At 33.9% G+C, this 12040-nt stretch overlaps 1 long non-coding RNA gene across 5 annotated transcripts in view; it reads left to right on the top strand.

The window, feature by feature from the left end:
- The window catches only part of LOC143240079 (uncharacterized), a 53214-nt gene extending 44563 nt beyond the window's left edge, over positions 1–8651 (top strand). For all 5 annotated transcript variants that reach the window (XR_013021560.1, XR_013021563.1, XR_013021564.1 and 2 more), the window contains exons 4-5: positions 6553–6596; positions 8341–8651. This is a non-coding gene — a long non-coding RNA (uncharacterized LOC143240079). The remainder of the gene's footprint in view (positions 1–6552; positions 6597–8340) is intronic.
- Positions 8652–12040: the final 3389 nt, after the last annotated feature.

Raw genomic sequence — 12040 nt, 5'->3', positions numbered from 1 at the left:
ACATACCATAACTTAATAATACCAATATATGACGTCACTATCTCTCACAAGGTAAACACATACCATAACTTAATAATACCAATATATGACGTCACTATCTCTCACAAGGTAAACACATACCATAACTTAATAATACCAATATATGAGATCACCATCTCTCACAAGGTAAACACATACCATAACTTAATAATACCAATATATGAGTTCACTATCTCTCACAAGGTAAACACATACCATAACTTAATAATACCAATATATGACGTCACTATCTCTCACAAGGTAAACACATACCATAACTTAATAATACCAATATATGAGAGCACCATCTCTCACAAGGTAAACACATACCATAACTTAATAATACCAATATATGAGATCACTATCTCTCACAAGGTAAACACATACCATAACTTAATAATACCAATATATGACGCCACTATCTCTCACAAGGTAAACACATACCATAACTTAATAATACCAATATATGACGTCACTATCTCTCACAAGGTAAACACATACCATAACTTAATAATACCAATATATCACAAGGTAAGACACCTATCACTATCTCACAAGGTAAACACATACCATAACTTAATAATACCAATATATGGGATCACTATCTCTCACAAGGTAAACACATACCATAACTTAATAATACCAATATATGACGTCACTATCTCTCACAAGGTAAAAACACATACCATACTATCTCTCAATAATACCCTTAATAATATATGACGTCACTATCTCTCACAAGGTAAACACATACCATAACTTAATAATACCAATATATGACGTCACTATCTCTCACAAGGTAAACACATACCATAACTTAATAATACCAATATATGACGTCACTATCTCTCACAAGGTAAACACATACCATAACTTAATAATACCAATATATGACGTCACTATCTCTCACAAGGTAAACACATACCATAACTTAATAATACCAATATATGACGTCACTATCTCTCACAAGGTAAACACATACCATAACTTAATAATACCAATATATGACGATCACTATCTCTCACAAGGTAAACACATACCATAACTTAATAATACCAATATATGACGTCACTATCTCTCACAAGGTAAACACATACCATAACTTAATAATACCAATATATGACGTCACTATCTCTCACAAGGTAAACACATACCATAACTTAATAATACCAATATATGACGTCACTATCTCTCACAAGGTAAACACATACCATAACTTAATAATACCAATATATGACGTCACTATCTCTCACAAGGTAAACACATACCATAACTTAATAATACCAATATATGACGTCACTATCTCTCACAAGGTAAACACATACCACTTAATAATACCAATATATACTATCACAAGGTAAACAAACACATACCCATATATATGACGTCACTATCTCTCACAAGGTAAACACATACCATAACTTAATAATACCAATATATGACGTCACTATCTCTCACAAGGTAAACACATACCATAACTTAATAATACCAATATATGACAAGGTAAACACATACCATCACTATCTCTCACAAGGTAAACACATACCATAACAATATATAATAATACCAATATATGACGTCACTATCTCTCACAAGGTAAACACATACCATAACTTAATAATACCAATATATGACGTCACTATCTCTCACAAGGTAAACACATACCATAACTTAATAATACCAATATATGACGTCACTATCTCTCACAAGGTAAACACATACCATAACTTAATAATACCAATATATGACGTCACTATCTCTCTCACAAGGTAAACACATACCATAACTTAATAATACCAATATATGACGTCACTATCTCTCACAAGGTAAACACATACCATAACTTAATAATACCAATATATGACGTCACTATCTCTCACAAGGTAAACACATACCATAACTTAATAATACCAATATATGACGTCACTATCTCTCACAAGGTAAACACATACCATAACTTAATAATACCAATATATGAGATCACTATCTCTCACAAGGTAAACACATACCATAACTTAATAATACCAATATATGACGTCACTATCTCTCACAAGGTAAACACATACCATAACTTAATAATACCAATATATGACGTCACTATCTCTCACAAGGTAAACACATACCATAACTTAATAATACCAATATATGACGTCACTATCTCTCACAAGGTAAACACATACCATAACTTAATAATACCAATATATGACGCCACTATCTCTCACAAGGTAAACACATACCATAACTTAATAATACCAATATATGACGTCACTATCTCTCACAAGGTAAACACATACCATAACTTAATAATACCAATATATGACGTCACTATCTCTCACAAGGTAAACACATACCATAACTTAATAATACCAATATATGACGTCACTATCTCTCACAAGGTAAACACATACCATAACTTAATAATACCAATATATGACGTCACTATCTCTCACAAGGTAAACACATACCATAACTTAATAATACCAATATATGACGTCACTATCTCTCACAAGGTAAACACATACCATAACTTAATAATACCAATATATGACGCCACTATCTCTCACAAGGTAAACACATACCATAACTTAATAATACCAATATATGACGTCACTATCTCTCACAAGGTAAACACATACCATAACTTAATAATACCAATATATGACGTCACTATCTCTCACAAGGTAAACACATACCATAACTTAATAATACCAATATATGAGATCACTATCTCTCACAAGGTAAACACATACCATAACTTAATAATACCAATATATGACGTCACTATCTCTCACAAGGTAAACACATACCATAACTTAATAATACCAATATATGACGCCACTATCTCTCACAAGGTAAACACATACCATAACTACCATAATAATACCAATATATGACGTCACTATCTCTCACAAGGTAAACACATACCATAACTTAATAATACCAATATATGACGTCACTATCTCTCACAAGGTAAACACATACCATAACTTAATAATACCAATATATGACGTCACTATCTCTCACAAGGTAAACACATACCATAACTTAATAATACCAATATATGACGCCACTATCTCTCACAAGGTAAACACATACCATAACTTAATAATACCAATATATGACGTCACTATCTCTCACAAGGTAAAACATACCATAACTTAATAATACCAATATATGAATCTCTCACAAGGTAAACACATACCATAACTTAATAATACCAATATATGACGTCACTATCTCTCACAAGGTAAACACATACCATAACTTAATAATACCAATATATGACGTCACTATCTCTCACAAGGTAAACACATACCATAACTTAATAATACCAATATATGACGCCACTATCTCTCACAAGGTAAACACATACCATAACTTAATAATACCAATATATGACGTCACTATCTCTCACAAGGTAAACACATACCATAACTTAATAATACCAATATATGAGATCACTATCTCTCACAAGGTAAACACATACCATAACTTAATAATACCAATATATGACGCCACTACAGGTAAACACATACCATACCATAACTTATATAATATACCAATATATGACGTCACTATCTCTCACAAGGTAAACACATACCATAACTTAATAATACCAATATATGACGTCACTATCTCTCACAAGGTAAACACATACCATAACACCAATATATGACGTCACTATCTCTCACAAGGTAAACACATACCATAACTTAATAATACCAATATATGACGCCACTATCTCTCACAAGGTAAACACATACCATAACTTAATAATACCAATATATGAGATCACTATCTTTCACAAGGTAAACATATACCATAACTTAATAATACCAATATATGACGCCACTATCTCTCACAAGGTAAACACATACCATAACTTAATAATACCAATATATGACATACCATAACACCAATATATGACGCCTCTCACAAGGTAAACACATACCATAACTTAATAATACCAATATATGACGTCACTATCTCTCACAAGGTAAACACATACCATAACTTAATAATACCAATATATGAGATCACAAGGTAAACACATACCATAACTTAATAATACCAATATATGACGTCACTATCTCTCACATACGCATTTACCTGGTAAATATTGCTGATGTTGATAGTAATTTCAACTTTTTTTTAAAGACTGACTCTATACAAGTAATTTTATAATAACAGACGAACGGACACTGTACAAGACAGACAGTGTAATAACATAAAGTTTGGGAAAAGGTTTGAAAATTCAGCTTTTCCCTACTAGATGGCGAATGCACTTGAATCAACGTGTCTATCAAGCTCGCGAAGCACGTTAAGGGTCGACAGACGGCGACAGCACGTGCGGCTCACGCTGTAAATTATATCCCAGCATTTGCAACAACAGCTTTGCCGTACTTTCCCTACAGAAACAAAGAATAAAACAGCGAATGGTACGATGAGTAGTTGCAATAAGAGTAGGCCCGGGCCAGCGCTAAGCAACGTTTGATCGATAAACGGAAAAGAAACAACTCTCCGCTCTTGAAACGTCTCGTAAGCCAGACAGAGCTGGTAGAAACAGTCGATTTTTTAAGTATTCAACTGTGTTAAAATGTCCACATGGTTAAAACTCATAAAGGGTGTCCCAAAATGAATATACGAAAAACAAAAATTGAATAACTTTTTTATTATTTAAGAAAACAATATAATTCAAAATAAAATATCCAGTTTAATTAATGATTATTCTTATTTACATCTTTTAATCTCTATTATTTACGAACGTGTTTTATTGCAGAATCTAGAACTGTCTTTGGACTTCTATCTTAAAGTTGGAGCTTTTTGAAAACAAAAGTCTATCGAAACAAACCAAAGGATCTCGAGGAACTGAAACTTAGTATCCATGTTGATTTGATTCTGTCTGTCCTTTTCCTACAACTGTGTTGAAAAATATGTTCTCAGAATTTGAAATGATCATAGCTAATGATGGAAGATATTTAGTAGTTTAAAAACTAAACTAAACTAAACTTATAAGTTTTCACAACACATTTTGTTGTTATGTGAAGTAATACAGTTGTAATCTAACATTCTTTTTATTGTAGTCATTTTTCGGACACCCTGTATTTATGAATATATCTAGACATTTTTAATGTCAGCATAAAAGCAGACATCTTAATTGTATATGTAAGAAACAACACGTAAAAACAAATATTCTTTAATTGAATGTAAGCTTTCTTGTAAGCTGTTTCTTTCTTCAATGTTAAATTTGGGTGTAACCCACTTGTGTACCTTGGTTTTGTTGAATTCGGGTAATCACATGATCAGAATAATAAATGTCAAATAACACTTGAATTGTCGTTTAAAGGTCTTGTATTGACACCTAAAAGTCACGTGGCTAAACTTTACGTGTGAGATCTATATATATGTTCTTTATTTTTAATAGATACCGTTTAGCTTCTACATTGACTCATGTTTCAAAATCTTTAAAAACAATCGAATTAACTTTTAAAAGATGGGTTATGAAATCCATATGACAGATTTTTGATATATGTATGTCAAAGTTCATTTCATAAGGATGGCCAACCTTTCTGAACCTGGCAGGCTATTACCGTCAGTATTCACCACCTAACGTTTATTACAGGAAACTACGTGATGTTTAACGTATACAAGCAGTATGGGTTCAGATCCCCTTAACCCCTGGATATTTGTTCAAACCTGTGTAACAGTTACTTGTGCTAGCCGTCCGTAATTGTGAACTGATAGGTAAAAGGGAAGGTAACTAGTTAAACGAGGCCCACCGTCATTTTGTCATTATATCAAACTCATATCTCCAAAGTGCAGAACGTGTTTTTCTTTCTTCGTTTTTTGCACCAACGAGATACGAACTGTCACTCTCTAACTAACAATCCGGCACAATGTAAAAAACCCACAGAGGGGAAAAAAAAAGAGTCCATTTGAAAATCGTTTATATATTTTTAAGTTCATGGAAGTTAAATTATTGGATCACTCCAACCATTCATCTGATGGTTTCAGATTTGTCTGAAAACAGCACTTGACTCTGTATTATATATAAATACCCTAGTCAAGTTAAACAGTTTATGGTACCCTTTGATTAAAAAACTACAACAAAAAACAAACATGACACCATTAATCTTAATGAAGAAATGCTTAGGTTAGAATAATAATTATTAAATACACTATATATTACACGAAATGTAAGAATAACCATCCAGGATCATAATCCGGACTGACCTCACGTGAGGTCAGGTCATGTACCATGTTCCTCGGGTCAGATGTAAAGACGTGTTCTTCAGGTAGTGGTAAGTCAGGCGTGGAGCACTGTTCCTAATTAATATTCCATATATATATGTATCCTGTTTTAACAGTTATGTAAACTGTGTTATAAATATGTGTATGTTATGCATTTTTAACATAATGTTCCATATCCTGCATCATACCACTATCGTGACAAATAACTATCTTAACTTGTTTTCTGTTGCATTACTTTACATTTTTGTTTGGGTATTAAAAGATTTGTGACTTTATTTCCAGCTATCGGCTCAATAATCATAGGTCACGCCCGGCTCAATTAGAAGGTAAATATGTACAAGATATGTATAGAAATAACAACGTTCTATATGCATATATAATGTTGTTCCTTTGTTTGTTTTCTATTTAAGCACAAAGCTATACAAATAGCTATCTGTGCTCTGCCCACGAAGAGTATCGAAACCAAGTTTTTAACAGTACAAGTCCGCAGACAAATCACCGTGCCGTTGGGGAGAGGAGGGAGGATATATATATATATATATATATATATAGTGTAATGAATTAGGTTAAAATATTTAACACAAAAGTAACTGTCTGGCACTTTTACATGCTATGATTTCGGAGTTGTACTATGGCGCAAGCGATCTTCATATTAGGTACCCAAATTTACAGTTAAAAATTCAATTTTCAGTAAACAACGATTTATTGTACATAGTACTATAAACTAGACTTCTTTTTATCTTTAAAATACAATAAAACATTAAGTAACTTACTATACACAATAAAAGGAAATTCTCGGCTAGATTGAAGATGAAGTAGTAAGCGTTTCGAAAGATGTCGAATGTATGAAACAGTCTCATCAGGGTGACCCTAGTGGTGCTGCGGCTTGTCTGTAAACTTATAACGATACCAATTTCGATACCCTTAATGGACAGAGCACAGATAGGTAGCTCTGTGTTTAGTTTCAAATGAAGAATCTTATCGTGGTTTTTCTTTATTTCGTATCGTAAGTTATTTGGTGTTTTAGAGCATGATATTTTTTTTAAATATTCTATTTTTAAAATTGTGTGTAATTAATCGTTGTTTATATTTATGTTGAAAATCGAATTTTCAACTCTGAGCGTTTACACAAGCACCAGTCGAATATCAATCCAAGTTTTTGTTCTTACTGGTTAAAAAATAAGTCTGTGTAAAGGGTGCTACCACCTGTATTCCAAAATTATAATTAAATACAACTGAACTATAAATTTTAAGATGCTCTAATTTATTTTATCCGCTAAGGTTCGTTATTTATTTCTTCGAACCCTAAACTCTAAGAGTCGTTATGCCATAATTAAAATACAGTTGTTGTTTAACACTCTAACAAAGGAATGCTTATTTGAAGAACGTAACCATCTTCTCCGATATTGTATTCGTGTAATCTAAAAACACCTGAACAATAACTGGCTTGTGTGTTCGTTAGGCCTTCACGTGTTAATGCAAGGCACAACTCTTACCAAGTTGTACATGGATGGCAGCTGCTAACACTGATAAGGCTCAGTACATAAACGAACTCGTGAGCGTCCGGCGATGGGAACAGGAAGAAGTTAAGTTATGATTGTTTGTTGGTCTGTCTTTTCACAAACAAGTCTTTAATATATTTGCTTATTTTAAATAACTGAAAATAACTGGATTCTAATATTTTGAAGAACATGTTAAACTTAACTTACAGTACAAAAACAAATGAGTTTGTGGGATATTGACTGATTTTAAAAAAAAGTACATTTTACAGACATTTTTAATACCTTCAACAAACAACCTCCGTCCCACCATCACACACATCCATACCCGTAATCCTAGACCTAATAACCCACTGGTGGATCAACGGTAAATTGAGTTTCAACACCAGTGAACAGAGCACAGAGAGTCAGCGTCTTGTGTAGCTTTTATCGCTGCCTACATCGTAAACCTATCGACAGTTTTCGTTCTGAAAGGTTTTATACAGAGTGACCCGTAAGTCCCTACCCATCCATACGTTATTATGCTATATTCAATTACGCATGTATTATAAATTTGTTTCTTTTTTTTCAGAGAAATATGGCCGATGTAAGCCCATTTACACTTGAAGAGAGTATTGTGACAAGTACATTGGTACATGAGCACAAGAATACTGGTGACACCACACAGATACACTGGATACATAAGATATATGGAAGGGTAGGAACTTACGGGCCACCCTATATGTATGATATTTTTGCCCGTAGAATTCATTTTTGTAGTCGGAGATATGCGCCGCATTTTTATGGCGTAATGACATACAAAGACGTAGCCAAGGGAGGCCTGGCCCATTCGTTTTGTATTATTTAATTTATAAAAATAAAACTCCTATAAACACTATTAAATTTGTCTTGTTTTAATGACCGTTTTATTAAATTTATTCATTTATCGTTCCCCCATAACATTTTTATGCCTCCCCTAAGTGGCAAACCGCTCGTTGCATTTCTGTGGTTGTAGCAGACTGTTCGCCGACCTCTAGACCGGGCTTGTTACGAACTCCGAGACCGACCGTTTTCTGAATCCCGTGACTGAAGGTGGGAAAATAAAACACAAGACGTATTAGGAATCTGAAGTTCAATCTATACTAAGTGTGTAAGTCGTTGTGTGGCTTAAAGAAACATTCTCTCTCTATATATATACATTTCTCGCAGTAATAACAGAATAACTAGCGATCAGAGTACACAGTGCGGTGCTTGTTAGCTAAGGGCCTATTATTAACATAGTACAATTACACAACAATAATGAAAACACGTGTAGACTGTGTAATAAATATCGATAAGTAGTACAAAAAATACTTGGTGAAACTACTCCAGGTCAAAAAACGTCGTCATCGAACACGCTCACCCTTTCAGCCTTGGGGGTTTATGATGTGCAGTTAATCCTACTATTCGTTTGTATAAGCACCATATGCAGTTTCTAAGTCTGTCTTGTGTTCCAATCACTGCACCTGTCAATTTTTGTAATCGTAATATTATAGCAGAACTATCACCCTATTTGGTTTCCAAGTTCTAACTTACTTTGATTTCAATCTCGTTTGTTTCACTTTAATTATATTTTTTATTTATTATTACCATTGTATACATTATAGTTTCTGGTTTATAGTTTGCGTGCCATATCCAGGAGTTGCGGGATAGAAATGTGTAGCTAAGCAAGCATGCCCTTTCAGCTGCTATAGTGCTATAGTGAGAGGGCTAATCCTACTATTCATCGATTAAGAGAAGCCTAAAAGTTGGTAGCTGGTGGTGTTGTCTAACTGCATTCCGTCGAATCTATCTGTTAAATTAAGGACGGTTAGCGCAGATAGCTCTCGAGTAGCTTTATGTAAAAATTCAAAACAAACACTTTGCACCTCAGTAATAAATAGTGGGATTAATTACTGCAGTTACGGCACATTTTCAAAATGTGTGAGACATATTGATAACGTTATTTAGAACCTTTAACAAATAAAGTCACAGATCCACAAATTCGTAATGACGAGAAACTCACTTCAAGTAAAAGATGACATAAGGCCAAAACATTCTTCTCTGCTTTATTTTCATAAAATTTTTAATATCCATACCAGTCCATCTTGAGATATGGGTTCACAAACTGTTCGTTCAGCGTATAGAAAAGTTTATGAAAATGTGTTTGGAAGTCCTCGTTACACCAGTAATTCTAGGTTTAAAAGATTGTTTGTTTTAAATTTCACGACTGAAAGGGCAAGCACGTTTGGTGTGACGGGGATTCGAACCCCCGAACCTCATATTACAAGTCACGTGCCTTAACCACGTGGCCATGCTGGGCCCAGGTTTAAAAGAAAGGCGAATATGATATCACCTACATATATATAAACGCTGACAACTTCCTGTTTATTCTCTTCACTTATTTCAAATATAATATTTTGTTTTCGTCAACAATCAATAAGTATGCTGGACAAAAAATCAAAACGGTAACAATGAAAATAACACCGTACAACAAAAAGATTCTTGAATAGTTCAAGTCTTTCCCTTATAATTGTGTCAAGGCTAGCAGGTATATCAGAACTCAGATTTCCATTGATGTTATAATTATGAAAAATAAAAGGTTTTAAATATAATCAGGAGATTAACTTGTTCACTTTGTGCATGACATGAAACAAAACATGTCTGTACTGTTTTCAACCTTTGAGGTTTTGTTTTTGGGATGGGCAATAAAACTAGTTGCCTGAACACGTAGAATTCGAACAAGCTGTTTGTTATCTTCACGTATTATTTGGTATTCACAAAAATTGTTGGTAGTTTCAGTTGTTAAAAAGTTGCTGACTTGCACTCACTGAGGGAAGGAAGGTTTTTTTTAGCCCCTTAACTCATTTCCATGGAAGAGCACTTACTAGCGTGCGAGAGGCCCGAGGTTCGAATCCAAGCCAAAATATATTAAGATTTTGACCATTTTTACACGGTCGTATATGGGTTGTTAAAATGAACATTTACTGCGTTGTGGTAACAGAAGCAGGTGATCCTTGTATTTTTTTACTTCTGTTTGGAACAAGCGACTTGCCGACCACCGAGTTTTACAAAGAAACGTTTGTATTCTGAACTTTACCTTGTGGAGCCAAATTACTAATGCAGTGTTTTATTTAGCGTAGATAAGAAGTTGAATAAAACGGAAATCACAAGTAGCGCTCGCAGCGTCACGCAATATACGTAGTAATATATAAATCAGTGTACCATATTCTGAAGTAATTACATCCCAATTCAGCTTAAAATGCCTTTGTTTTCGACTTGATTGGCACATTATGTGACACACAGGCTACACAGCCAAATCAAACACCCGAAGGTTTGGGCGTAGCAACACCCACCGCCTACGCTTTTATCCTTTACTATCAGTATTATAACTTGCCAAATGCTGAAAGTGCCATTCCTGCTCAAGAGCATTTCATGGGCTCGAACCTTGAAATTTCCAATCGCAGCCCAGAACGGTAAATAATAGGCCACGTCCAGTCCACATAAAATACTGCAATATAAAGGGTAAGACTATACTTAGATAGAGCACTTGTAGCTACATTTCAATTATATACATGTGTAAATGTTGTAGAAAATAGGCTTAGGTATAAAACAGTTATGTACGTTGAATACAAGTTAGAATTTCTTCATATGCTAATGCTGTTATGGAAGAAAACATCAAAATATATTGTTAAACTACTACTATTGTGTGAAGCAGTAGCCTGAGGGGACTTCTCCCTCGCACAAGAAAACAAACACATAAGTAATACGACTAAAACCCCTGGACAGTAGACTCTACAAGAACTCAGAATTTCATTGAGAATTTTACAAACAAACGTCTGAGACACAATTTTGTAACGCATAGAAATAGTACTCGCTAAAACAGAAGTGAGACGAGTTGCTGCCTGTAGCTCTCGCGCTCTAAAAAACAAAAACAAAACCGGTTTTGTTATCACAGCTTAATATCTTAAAATAGCAGTTGGGCATCTTATATGAGCCTTTTTCGTGGGGGGTAGAGGAGGAAAGCCTCTCTTGTGAAACCCCAGTTGGTATACACAGCCTACTAGTGCAACTTTTCATCAATTCTAGACCGCAGAAAACCTCTAAGGGAGCGTTGTGAAAATTTATTAATAATAGCTATTCTGACAATAAACAAAAATCCACATAAAAATCTACGGTAGTTTAGTTACCTTTTTTTCTGGATACATTATTAATGTTTTAATCTATGACGTTATAAGTTTCATAAAAGTAAGGGAGGGTCGCGAATGTTAAAA

This window comes from Tachypleus tridentatus, chromosome 13 (genome assembly GCF_004210375.1).
Source record: "Tachypleus tridentatus isolate NWPU-2018 chromosome 13, ASM421037v1, whole genome shotgun sequence".
Lineage (NCBI taxonomy): Eukaryota > Metazoa > Arthropoda > Merostomata > Xiphosura > Limulidae > Tachypleus > Tachypleus tridentatus.
Note: the sequence above shows the minus strand (reverse complement) of the source record. Positions and strands in the feature narration are given on the sequence as shown.